Raw genomic sequence first — 12,885 nt, forward strand, 5'->3', positions numbered from 1 at the left:
TTTAACTACATTGATTTTCTTAAAAAATTTCTCTTTTTGGAATTTTTTTTTCTTATATGAAATTTCTCTTGATTTTTCTTCACTTGTTGTTTAACTACATTGATTTTCTTAAACTTACAAACTATATTAAACTTAAAGACTTACACAAATAAATAGATCTCCATCCTGTGAGGTGACGGGCAGGACTTATCCGTTTTGTTCTGAGGGTTCTTCCCGCGATGACTCCGGGTCCTGTATCCGCACACGCTTTGTGTCCACCGACTGAAGCGTTCCTCCAGGTTGTGGCTGCCCAGTCGCCTACTGCTATTTTTGGTGCTGAAGTGTTGAAGATTGTTCCGCCACTGCTTGAGGGGCCTTTAGAACTGTATTCTTTTTTTCACTCGCGTCGAAGGATATTCCGCCACTACTTAGGGGCCTTGGAATTTTTCTTCGTTTTAGCACTTGCGACTGGGCCCCACGTTGGGCGCCAGTTAATTTACCCGGTCACGGTTGTTTTAAAAAAAAACAATTTTTATCCGGTGAACGGTCTTTATTTGTTGAAACTTAATTTACAACTGACTTAAAAATTATTCTTAGTTCTAATACTAAAGCTAAGCCCGTGTGCCAGCAACGTGACCCATTCTTTGCTGAATAGGCGTTTCCCACGGAAACGCCAATCGCTGCTCTGGTATCTCTTCAAAAGCGTTGCGCGTGTGGAGTGTTGGGTTACCGTCATACTTTGGTTGAGGTGTGTGAACTGTTGCATTAGTTAAAACGTTGCGCATGTGGGGTGTTGGGTTACTATCATATTTTGGTTGAGGTGTGTGAACTGTTGCGTTAGCTTACACTTTTAACATTCGTTCCTAAATTTTCTTTGCTTTTAAACCTTAAAATAATAAAAATTCTATCACTGCACGATACCTGATTTTTTCCATTGTAGAAAGTACTGTGATATGTCAGTACTAAATGCTTATAAACAAAGAATGAAATGACTGATTGAAACGAAACTTCACATATGTTCATAGAAGAGTGTAAAAACATAACATATCGAAAAAAATGTAGGTTAGTATCAGCAACCTTGTAATGTCTTTATATGCTAAGAACTACTTTTCCGGTAACTGAACAGTGACGAACTGTCGCAGAACCCTAAACGATATGACAGAGCAGTTCGCTTTTAAGCAGGTATTGTTTAATGCGAGGCAACAAGAAGACAGATGAGTTGGAAACATTTTGGAATTCTGGTAGTTCTTACTGGTAGAAGATTCGCATTCATTTGGTATAATAAAACATTTTACTCTAACCTATGTAAGCTGACAGACTATTTAACTGGTACCTAAGTCTATACTAAAGAAACACGGTATGCTGATATCTTAAGTACAAGGTGAAGTCCAAAATAAACAAAACTGTCGTCATAAAATATTTTTTGATGCTACCATCTTTTTGATGAGTTAGTGCGTTGGAAGCTACATCCCTAGCTGAGTGAGTGAAAGCTTGGTGACATTCGGTTCAGTGGAAGCGAAGTTATTGCGTCTAAAGTGTCAGTATGTTTGTGTCATCGGTACCAAAATGAGTTTCGAACAACGAGCTAATATCAAATTTTGTTTTAAAATCGGTAAAACGTTTACTAAAATATTTGAATTGATGAAAAAAGTTGATGGCAATAATTGTATATCTCGTGCCAGAGTTCATGAGTGGTTTACACGTTTCAGAGATGGTTGTGAGCACATAATTGAGAATGAACATACGTGCCGCCCAAAAGCAATAGTTTCCGAAAACTTCATCGAAATTTTCGTATATTTATTAAAAATGAACCGAAATCACTGTGCACGTTTCATTCCGCACAAGTTAACTGAGGATAAAAAATTACTCAGAATTCAACATGCGAAACAACTCATCGAAGAGGCGAGATAAGACGAGAACTTCCTTTACAGCATTGCAACTGGTGACGAAACCTGGAGTTTTTAACATGAACCTGAAACTAAGCCTCAAAGTGCCGATTGGAAGGCCCCAGACAAGCCACCACCCAAAAAATCGCGTTTGGAGAGGTCAGAAATGAAGTCGATGCTCATTTGTTTTTACAATTTCAAGAGAATTGTCCCCAAGGAGTTGCGCGTTTTGGAGCGTTTGTTGCATCGGACTCATCGAACTCGCCCTGAATACCGCGAAGGAGGAAGCGGGCGGTTATTGCATGATAACGCACCATCTCATCGATCCGCTCTTGCCATTGATTTTTTGACTAAAAATCTCATTTTAGCCATCAATCGCTCACCGTATTCGCCTGATATGGCTTCCTGTGACTCCACATATTCGGAAAATTGTATTTGGCCATGAAAGGAAAACGTTTTACGTCCATAGAAGCCATCTAAAAGGCTTGTTCTGACATCCTGAAGGACATTCCGGTCAATGACCTGAAACACTTTTTCGAAAAGCTTTCAGATCGCGCAAAACAGTACATCGAGGCTAGAGGGGACTATTTTGAATAAATAAACTCAAAGTTATCAGAACAAAGCTCTTGTCGTTTCTATTTTAGTTCAATCTTGCTTATTTTCAACTTCATCTTGAATATTGCTCTTGAACCAACTCAAAAATAATGTTTCTTCACTAACCTGGCTGGAATAGGTGTAGCAGAAATATAAATATTAGACAAATAGTTTGAGAAGACAGTCTTTTAATTGGTTATACCATTTAACTGACCACTATTTTATGCTGGATATATATAATTGACGCATACCTCAACCCTTCGGTGTTTGGCTTAGTTTCTTCGTTAATTTGTGGTACGCGTTTTGACGATATTCAGCAAATGGAGGGATCTAGAGCGACTGTTAGGCAAGGCAAATGGTTATTACACTTGTAAGTGGCGCCTTAGTGACAAAAATAAAGTTGCGGCGTTTTCAGTACCGCGCAGGGAGTGACAGTTTATACAAAAACAAAAAAACCGTGCTTATGTTGCTTTCCGCAAAAGATTTATTTATCATAATATTAGTCATTTAAGTGGGATCTTTCGCGCTTACCTTGCGCAGAATTCATGCAGAATCCATTTTAGCCTTCTCGCGGTGTTCGGCAATAAAGGCTAAAAGTTCCTCCGTCAGATTCTCTAATTTGACGTCCTGTAGTCTTTCTAGGATTTTGAAAACTGATCGCTTGTTGTTGTTGCACCTTTCTGAAGCACTAATATGCTTTCGGGAGTAGTTACTATCCACGGTAGTGATTATGTTAGAAGGATGAGAACCAGTAACCATTGACTGAACCAGTAACCATTGACTGAACCACGATGCCACCGACATTGTTAGAGGTGTTACTGCTTACGGAGTTCACATGTCAATTGTAGTGATAGATCCAGCTTGTCTTTTGGCAGGGCAGCCGTTGAATGTCATTACCAAATTGTCTTGAGATAGGGTTGGGATTATTAATTTGGTGGGAGTAATAATCCTCGCTGCCATAGGCGCGGTCCCTGAAGGGACGAAAGAAATCTAGGCCCTGGATTAGCCATAGGCTTCACACCGCGCTGTATGTGTTTGACCTTTCCTGCCGCAAGACCTGAACTTCACGAAAAATTGGGTCTTACTTTGATTATGCTTTTATTATCCGAAGCTTTTGTTCATTTAGTATTTCTTAATCGGGAAAGCTGAAACGTCGACCATGGCAGTACCCTCTAAAAACAGTAAAAAATAAAAATTAAGAAATGTTTGGTGTTCCGTATACGCAAAGTAGTCATCGAAGCTGAGCCAACCTAATGGAAATTATTTACTCCACTGCTTCCACCGCTGCCTGAGGCGAATATTATGCTAATTCCTTCAAGTTGTGCATGTTCGGTCTCAGGGCCACGAAGTCTCACGCTGAGCTAATATTTTTTCACTGTGTACCATCACCAAACGGTCGATAAGTGAAACATATACATATATAAAAGCTCTAGTACTCAAAACCTCATCAGCACACTCACTCACACATGCACGCATACATTCTTACATACCTCATCGATATATTTATTGCTTGATAACGAATGGGCTTGTAATAGAAATCGTCGGCAAGCCTTCAACATCACTTTCGATCGAAAGGTAAATTTAAGTCATAAAATTCTAACCTGACCAGGAGGTTAATGCAGCAAGGTCGCTACCACAATCAAATCCATGACAAACGAATACTTAATTTGTGCGTAAGCCTACCTACACCGACAGGTATGTACGCATACACATATACTTACAAATAATTTCATCTGCTTATTCGTTAATACAAACATTTGGTCACTAATACACATCTCGATCTACCTCGGGTATTAAGTAAAATATTCTACTTGACATGTAATTCCAAAATTTTTATAGCCATGAATGAATCATCAAAGGAAAGTGTGTATGCCGCTTCAAGATATCAGGATTTGGACATCAAGCAACAATAACAATGTTACCATCACTGTGCGACTTAAAGGCCGAGACCAACAGCACGGACTGATGAAGAGTAACAGGCTGCAATCGAGAAGGCAGGCAGAGCAGGAAGGCAGCAGTCAGTCAGTCAGTCAGTCAGGCAGTCAATCAGTCAGCACAACATGTTGTCAGCAATAAAAGTAGCAACAACACGTACCACAAACAGCAATAAATAAGACATCATTTAGTCTCGTCAGTTGATACAAAATTTCATACTTAATATCAACACAAGCAGTGCATGAAAAATAGAATTATATGCCCAGTGCGTCCTTGTGATGGCACTGAGCGATGTGTCAGTCATTTAGTGTGTCAGTCAATCACGTAGAGTCTGTGCAAAGAACCAAACAGGTCGGTAGACTGTCATGCAGCCAGCTGAGACTGATGTCAGACAGACCGAAATCAACATCAAAATGACAGCCAATGTGGCTAACAAGTTGGTTTGTATGACTGAGAGCTAACATGACTAGGTGTACTTGATGTGTTTGTGTGTCGGTGATGGAGTGAGCGTGTGAATATGAGTGCACATTTCGAATCTTGAAAAATCTATAAATCGAAATCAGGCAGCAGTCTTCCTATTGGCTTCATAAGCCAACACACACACACACACACACACTCAAGTAATCATATTTCAAAAGCTACTTAATTTTTGGAAAATATTACAAACAAATATTATGGAGATTGTCGGCTGTCTATTTTGTAATTATTGCTTGTGTGCGTTATTGCTTATTTCTCTCTTTGTGTGCGTGGAAGTACATCAAACCACAAACCGTAAATGGAAAAAACATCGCCAACACAAATAAAGGCTTGTTGCAAGCAGCAATCAGCAGTAAAACAGAAAGTAGAAGTGCGCTTTGCGTTATTACTTGCTTGCTAGGCTACGGAGAATTTCATTAGTCTTCTACAGATAAATCTAGTTTAATGAGCTAAAAACGAGCAGTACAGCGCATCTCTCGAACATCCAAATATAACTTTATTTTCGCGGAAGGCAGCATTAGCTTCGTTCAATCGGGAGCACGAAGTCGGTATAATTCTCAAGTTATAGGGAAAGAATATGTAATCCACGGAAACCGTTCTTATTAAAATACTTTTTATTCCTTTCAAGGAATGTGCGCACTTTCTGGTTAGTTTTGCTGAAGTAGTGCTTCATAGAATTCAATGAGGATAGAACAGCAAGAAAAATAATTTCCATGCAGAGAAAACGCAGAAATTGTTGAATTCTGATTAAAAATTTTCTGGGCGGCGCAAAGGTAAAGGGTATTTCAAAAGTCGCACCCTAATGTTGTTTGAAAAAAAAAAAAAATTCAATTAGAATCTCTCAGGTTTCACTATTTTTTTGGTTTTCAAAATAGAGCTCTTAACAATCATATTTGAGAAATGGCATCATTTAAATGTCCACTGTGAGCACATCTGTACTCTTTCATACGAGGAGTCAAATTTTGAAGGATTCGCGCTCACACTATACCGCATTGAGTTCAGCAATATCGATCCAAATATTGTGTTTCAGCTTTGGAATCGTTGTTGGCTTATTCATGTCTAATGAATTTAGGTCTCATCATATAGATGACCAGTTTATGTCACCATTACTTACTTCCTATGTCGGTTTTTGCCGAATCTAAAGCAGTGCGCCATCTACCTCAGTTTGCTGCTTGCTGGCGCCAGTTGGTGGTACTGAGTGCAGTCAGGTTATGTTCCACTTAATCTCTCCAACAAATATCAGGTCTACCTCTTCCTTGTCGTCTACCAGTCGGTTCCCTCTCGAAGGAGCAAGAGCAGCCGCTGTATTTTATTACGCTTCACTTTGTCCACATCTCAGTATAGCTCATACAGCTCGCTGTTCCATCGTATACTGACGCGAAGAAAACCAAAGATGTTTCGGGGAATTTTTCTCTCAAACACTCCTAGTGCCCTCTCATCAATTACCGTCAAAGTTCAAGTTCTTGCACGATATTCAAGAATGGGGATGATTGGCGAATAAGGTATCATTCACATAACACTCGATTGCTTCACCTGATGAGAAATTTCAAGGCATCAAATGCGTAGTGAATTGGCGCTTTATTATTGTATGTCTTGCATCTCGAAAATCGATAATCGTTTTTTTTATGTAATAAATTATTCTCAATTTTTGGCATTGAAGCGCAACTCATGCGTAAATAATTTGCAATGTCTTCTCGGCCACTTTGAAAATGTTTAAATCTCATACAAAACATTTATGCACAATAAATATTATTCAACTCTCTCAATAAGCTTCTGTCGTACTTCGTTTGCTTACTTCACTTCCTATTGCAAAACCTAATATTTAGTAGAAAAATTGTAACGTTTTGGCCATACTAATTAATACACCTAATCGTTCGAATGAGGCGACAATACAAAGGTTGGTGAAAAAATGTCAAGAAACTGGGTTCATCGAGGAGAGACGACTGGCAGAGTAAAGACTAAAAACTCGACGTTTTGTTGAGAAAATTACTGTTGTAGCATAAAATTTTGCTAAATAACCTTAAGCATTGGGTTATGGACGTTTTGAACAATTAGGCATTCATGAAAAGACTTTTTTGTGGATTTTACCTGTAAACCAGTGAAAGAATATACATTTTTAAAGGTTTTTTTGTTTTTTTTTCCTTTATGTTTTTTTTTTTTGTTTTGTGAATGAAACTACGAAAAATCACAAAATCTAACAAATCACTTAATTAAAGAGACGAGAAATTCAAAAGTGTAAACTAACAAGCATTTGTCAATTATGGATATGTGAAAACTAAATTTTCCTTTTTTGGCACACAGACTACACTGCGCTTTAGACAAAAGGATATACACAAATAGTTTGTGCACTTTCAAACTTTCAATTAAAGCTATGTAAATATTTTGAAGAATACAAGCAAAAATAAAAGCTAACAAGCGAAGTATTGATAACAATAAATATTGTAACACTCTAATTGTAAAAATAGCCGCAAGCATGGCAAAATTTAATAAAAGTGTGTGCGTGACTAGTAATTCTATGGCCAGCAGGAAAAACTTGAAGTTACAAAACAAAATTTTGATTCGAAAATTTTATAATAGTAACATTTCAGCGTAAACAAAGTAATCGGGTATAGAATATAAAGCAGCAACTTCGTGGGCGAATAGCAAGTGACTTGAAGAATCATCTTAGATTACTTGATTTCCTTCGTCCAGCAAAGTCTTGGGCAAAGAACCACTTTTTTTTATTTTTTTTATAATATAGCACCAATAAGATAGTAAGGCATAGCCGAGTAAAGTGAACATATATAGAATTAATTGGTTATTAGCAACTTTTCTTAGCGGATCCCATACCCATAGATAAAAGAAATACAGATACAAATTGGTTGAGAATATAGGTGTTAAAAAAGGAGCTCTTCAAGTGGGAGAGGGGGATTTTTTCTTTTCTATCTAGTCTGTTAGGTAATTTGCACTATAAATTATTAAAATAAATAAATAAATTCTCATCAAGCTTGAAGCAACAGCAACAGTTTACTAGCAAAAGATACAAAAACTTAGATATCTTTACCGACTGTTTACATGGAAGGAGCATACAGCGAGCCCCATCGAAAACCTCTGAAGGTGAAAAATAAAAAATGTTTAAAAAAGTAAGAAGATTAATTAGATTTATACACCTTTTTTATAGGGAAAGATCATAGGGAGTCCCATTAAAAATATCTTAAGGCAAAAAGCAAAAAAGAGTTTTCGAATAGATTCCAGCCTACCAATGTAGATTTTAAATTAGCATTGGTATTCAAAAACAAATAATAATAATTGGCGCATACACTTTTAGGTATTCGACAGAGCTCCTCCTCCTATTTGTGGTATGTGTCTTAATGTTGTTCCACAAATGGAGTAACCTACTGTTTTAAGCCGAATCCTAATCGCAAATGTTTTTTATGAAGCGTTTTTTCATGGCAGAAATACACTCACAGGCTTACCATTGGCTGTCGAATGCGACCGCTGTTTGAAAAAACTGTTTGCATTATTTTGCTGTTTCATGCATGGATATTTGAACTTACGCTTCACCGAATGTTAGTCACGTCCAACCCACTCGGCTACGGCCGCCGCCTGGTTGGTCTTACTAAAGTTATAAATAACGATTTAGTGACGTACCCGTTAGAGTTAGAAAGGGTTATACGGACAAATCACACACCGAGGAAGCTGCACAGGTAGGTATCTGCGGACCGAGGAAAAGATACTCGGAAGTACTGGGTAAATATACAAGAGAAAAAAAAATGCAGTGGCTTTAGCCTTAAAAGCAACTATAACAGCAGATTCCAAGCTATGCTTACTAATAGCCAGGCAGCAATCAATGCTCTCAACCCTTTCCGGGTTACATCAAAACTCGTGTTGGAATGTGTTGGTAAGCTGAATAGTTAGAGCTCATTGTAATTACAGGGAATATAATGGAAAATAATTTGGCCCTTTGTAGCATAGGAAAGGGTAACTTCTACTCTCTTATTCAGCCAGTAGAGGAAATGCAAAGAAGATCTTCCGGGTTTATCAATGAGAGGTAGGTTTAACATAAACCCATTTACAGATTGTATGGAATTAGGGCTACCTTTCCAAGCGGGTTGGATTGGAAGGAGGAAAGAGTATACACTAGGCCGGGTCGATTTGTTGGAAGGCAAAAAAATCGCCCATTGCTCTGCGAAAATCATATTCTAGGGATCAAAATAAGAAGCTTTACCGAAGGAACCATGCCTCTAAAACGAATTCTGATGTCCCCCAATTTGGGTGTAACTTTTTAGTTTCTTTTCTCATGTAAAGGCCAAAAATGGTGATATTTTGAAATGATTGTATGGGGAACCCCCCAGGGGAGTTCCAGGGGGTGTGCCACTGGCATGGGTGGATCGGCCGTCCAAAGTTAGTGGGGGTCGGTCATACATTTGGACTCGATTGGAGCACTCTAAATGCGTCAAAGTGGGATTTTTCGTTCCACCCAAATTGGGGGACATCAGAATTCGTTTTAGAGGTATGGTTCCTTCGGCAAAGTTTCTTATTTTGATTCTTGGAATACGATTTTCACAGAGCAATGAGCGATTTTTAAATCGACCCGCCCTAGTATACACGTACATAGGTACCTCTGATTTCCCCGACGGATCTAATATAGAATCTAGAGTTAGAGCAGGGATTTTGTCTAGATCAGGCAATATTTCAGTCCCTTTTAAGCTGCCAAAGTAAGCAAAAATCTTGCAGGCATGCAAAATGCTCAGGGATTACTGTTGGGAGGAAGACATAAATATCCTTTTCCATAGTGCAACTGCGATTAAGGCCCTGTCGCCACCATGTTGCAGCTCTCTTCCGGTCATTTTCTGTAAGAAGTTTCGGCGTGCAGGAATCATTTCTCTTATTAGAGTTCCAGGACATAGGAAGATAAAGGAAATTAAATTTCCAATGAGCTTGCCAGAAAAGAGTTGATAGAATCGGTTTCAGTTGTCCCCATCACAGACATCGGTGTCCCCTTGGCAGTTGCACAATTTCTTTATTAAAAAAGCGTAAGACAGATGGAGTTCTATCTTATCCCGTGATATATCAAAAACACTTTGGCCTCAGTATGACATAAGCGGGGCGCTTAAAGTGCTGGCGCTTCATAAAAATCGATTTACTCTTCGGTGGCAGCATAAAACTGTAAGCCCCTCCATTTGTGGATCAACACCACGACGCCCGCCGCAAATAGAAGGGGAGCTCGGCGACAAATCCAGTACAAGGTGTAGCCGCCATATATGTACTATATATAAGTGCGTTTCCAGCATCATTAAGGGTGGCCTTAAAATGAATGCTAAAGTGAAATTTTAGATTATTCGTGTGACAAGTAGCGGTTATCTGAACTCTCAGTCTATCAGACGAGAAGTATGGATTAATTAAAACTTCCCAGTGCATCACGTTTCAAAACTTAAGAGCTTCCAGCATTGACAAAAACAAGTAATTTTCACTAGTCCAGGCTCAGAAATCACTAAAGGAATAACATTTCGGAAAAGGTAGCAGAGTACCTGCTGCCTTTTTTTTAATTAATAACGGCAAACATTATATTGCAGCCACATAAACTCAAAACTCACGACAACATCGTCACTGGCCATATACAAAACCAATAACAACAAGAGCAGTTAGCAAGTTTCGCCTAATAAATGGCCGCCGGCGCTGTTGTGTGCCAATCCAGGGAAGTAACTATGTTCTGGTGGCAGTTATTTAGTTATAAACCCATAAAATTTCATGCAGCAAAGGCAAGAGTAGGTACCTCGAAGCGCTTAGATAGCAGATAGTGAAGGTGGCCGAACAAAGCCAGCTGCAACAACGGATGATGCCCGCACCTGATAACAGCAGCACAACGACTAGCTTAGCGAGGAGTTGAAATATAACGTCAAAGTGGGCGAGTACATTCCTACATACATATACATATACATAGTAATGGACAATGGAAAGTAACCAAGGCAAGATTTCAAGTTTCTCATGTTTCCGTTTAATAAATTTTATGTCATCGCACTTTTGAGAGCACTGAAACGGGTGCAAACTGGAGTATGATGGTGGCAACATGGTTGCGCCCTAAAATCCAAGGAATGAAATGACATAAAATCTCCACTAATCCTGCTTGTACGATCCAACATTCAACGGCCAAATGAACTGAAAGGGAACAGAAGAGCACAAGTTAGGGACGCCTACATTCTACTGTCATCTATCAATGCTGCTGTCAGTTATGGAGTTACCAGATTTGCGTTTGCTCTATCACTTTTGCCTCGCCCGAACTGGCTATGTCTCAATAGTTGTGTGTTTCACTTGGATATACATATATTTTTTTTTTGTTGACTACTCAACAGTGTAGTTGCTTGTCAGCTTTCCTGTCTGGGTATCTTAAGCTGCCCGGCCGGCTAGCTGGCTGTCTGACAGTCGGGTCGACTGGTGAACTGCCTATAGCAAATACAATATGTTTTTGCAATGCAGCACATGCCACATTTATGGTCGTCGCCCTATAATACAGAAGGAGAACTAGCCATGTGCTCGTTGAAATTATAGGCAGTGGTTTCAAGCGAATCACGTCGTAAAAAGCTGAAATATGTTTGTTGCGAAAGCATGAGTGACAGCCAAAAACAAGCTTAATATATGACGCTTCAGATAGCAGCGCGAGTGCGCTTTTTCACTCGCCCCATTCCAACAAAACAAGGCGCTTTTTTTCCCATCCCTATAAGTGGTTCACTTGAACTTTTTGAGTTTATGATTTTGCTGGTGATATGCGAGATGCGTTATTAACAAATTTTTATGTAAGTTGTTGATGAGGCATAAAGAAGTAAAGAGTGAAACCAAAATGCATAGGGGAGGTTATGCAGCGTCGTATAAAAAATTCTAAATTGGGAGTGACGAAAGATCTGGGGCGAGTGCTCATTAGTGGTGGGTAATGAAGAACAGGAAGTATTTTGATAAGCCATAGAGAACGGGGTACGACTGCAGAGTTCTGGGTGGCTCGACAAACGAGTGCTGTATTTGTCACTGAATCGCTTAGCTCTTCCCGTACTGAAGTTATCATCGTTTTGTTGCGTATTAGCTCGTTGCTAGAGTAAATCGGGTATCCGCAATATCTTTGCTTGAGACCTCTCTATGATATTAATGTTCGTTTTCCCCTTAGCTGAATGCCGTTAGTCCAAACGGATTTAGTTACGGCTTTGTACAGAAGCAGTTTGTTTTCTAAAGGCAGCATTGAAATGTGTCACCCAAAATACTGTTGTGACTAGTAGACATAATAACGGTATACTCATCATAAATTGCAGTCTGAACTATTCTTGAGAGTGGTCGATCCGCAGTAAATATTGTGTACAATTAGGGGCCAAGAACACTTCCTTGTGGGACACCTGCAGGGATCGTAGCCAAATCCGTGAATTGGTTTCTCAATTTGATTTGGAAGTACCCGTTATTAAGCGTAACTCCTCTTAGTAACTGTGCGGCAATTTTTGCTCTAACTTATACAGTAAATCGGGATGCCAAATCGAATGCCTGTAAACCATCGAGGAAAGCCGTAGTACAACAATTTGTTTCTTCTAAAGCCTTGCGTGTGGTGTTATAGATTCGGTGAACTTGTTCCGTTGATGCGTGCTCTTGGCGAAAGCCAAACTAATGACCGGGTATTATTAATTGGCTAAAGTCGCGCCAAAAAAAACGTTTGAAACTTCAAGCTTTCAAAAACTTTTGATAACGTTGGGAAAAGACCAATCTGTCTGCAAGAAGGAACAGCTTCTAATGGTTTACTAGGCTTGGAGATTAGGATAATTTTAGCGATATTGAAGTGATTTGGAACATAACTGATTTGTAGAATGTTGTTGAAGAGCTGCGTGATATATTTTAAGCTTACGTCAGAGCTTTGGATCTACTAAAGTAAAGAGGCGTGTATAGGCGTATATAGAGGAAAACAGTAGCAAAATCTACATGGAAGTGAAACTCCGCTTTCCATAAAATCCACTCTAAAGTATTTAAAAATCTTAGCTAATTTTGCGAATTAGTATTACGCAGA

The 12,885-nt window shown here is 39.0% G+C and overlaps 1 long non-coding RNA gene across 1 annotated transcript in view; it reads right to left on the bottom strand.

Moving 5' to 3' along the window:
- The window catches only part of LOC128855266 (uncharacterized), a 158,689-nt gene that overhangs the window by 80,155 nt on the left and 65,649 nt on the right, over positions 1 to 12,885 (bottom strand). The gene's annotated exons all lie outside the window — the stretch shown is intronic.

This window comes from Anastrepha ludens, chromosome 2 (assembly GCF_028408465.1).
Source record: "Anastrepha ludens isolate Willacy chromosome 2, idAnaLude1.1, whole genome shotgun sequence".
NCBI lineage: Eukaryota > Metazoa > Arthropoda > Insecta > Diptera > Tephritidae > Anastrepha > Anastrepha ludens.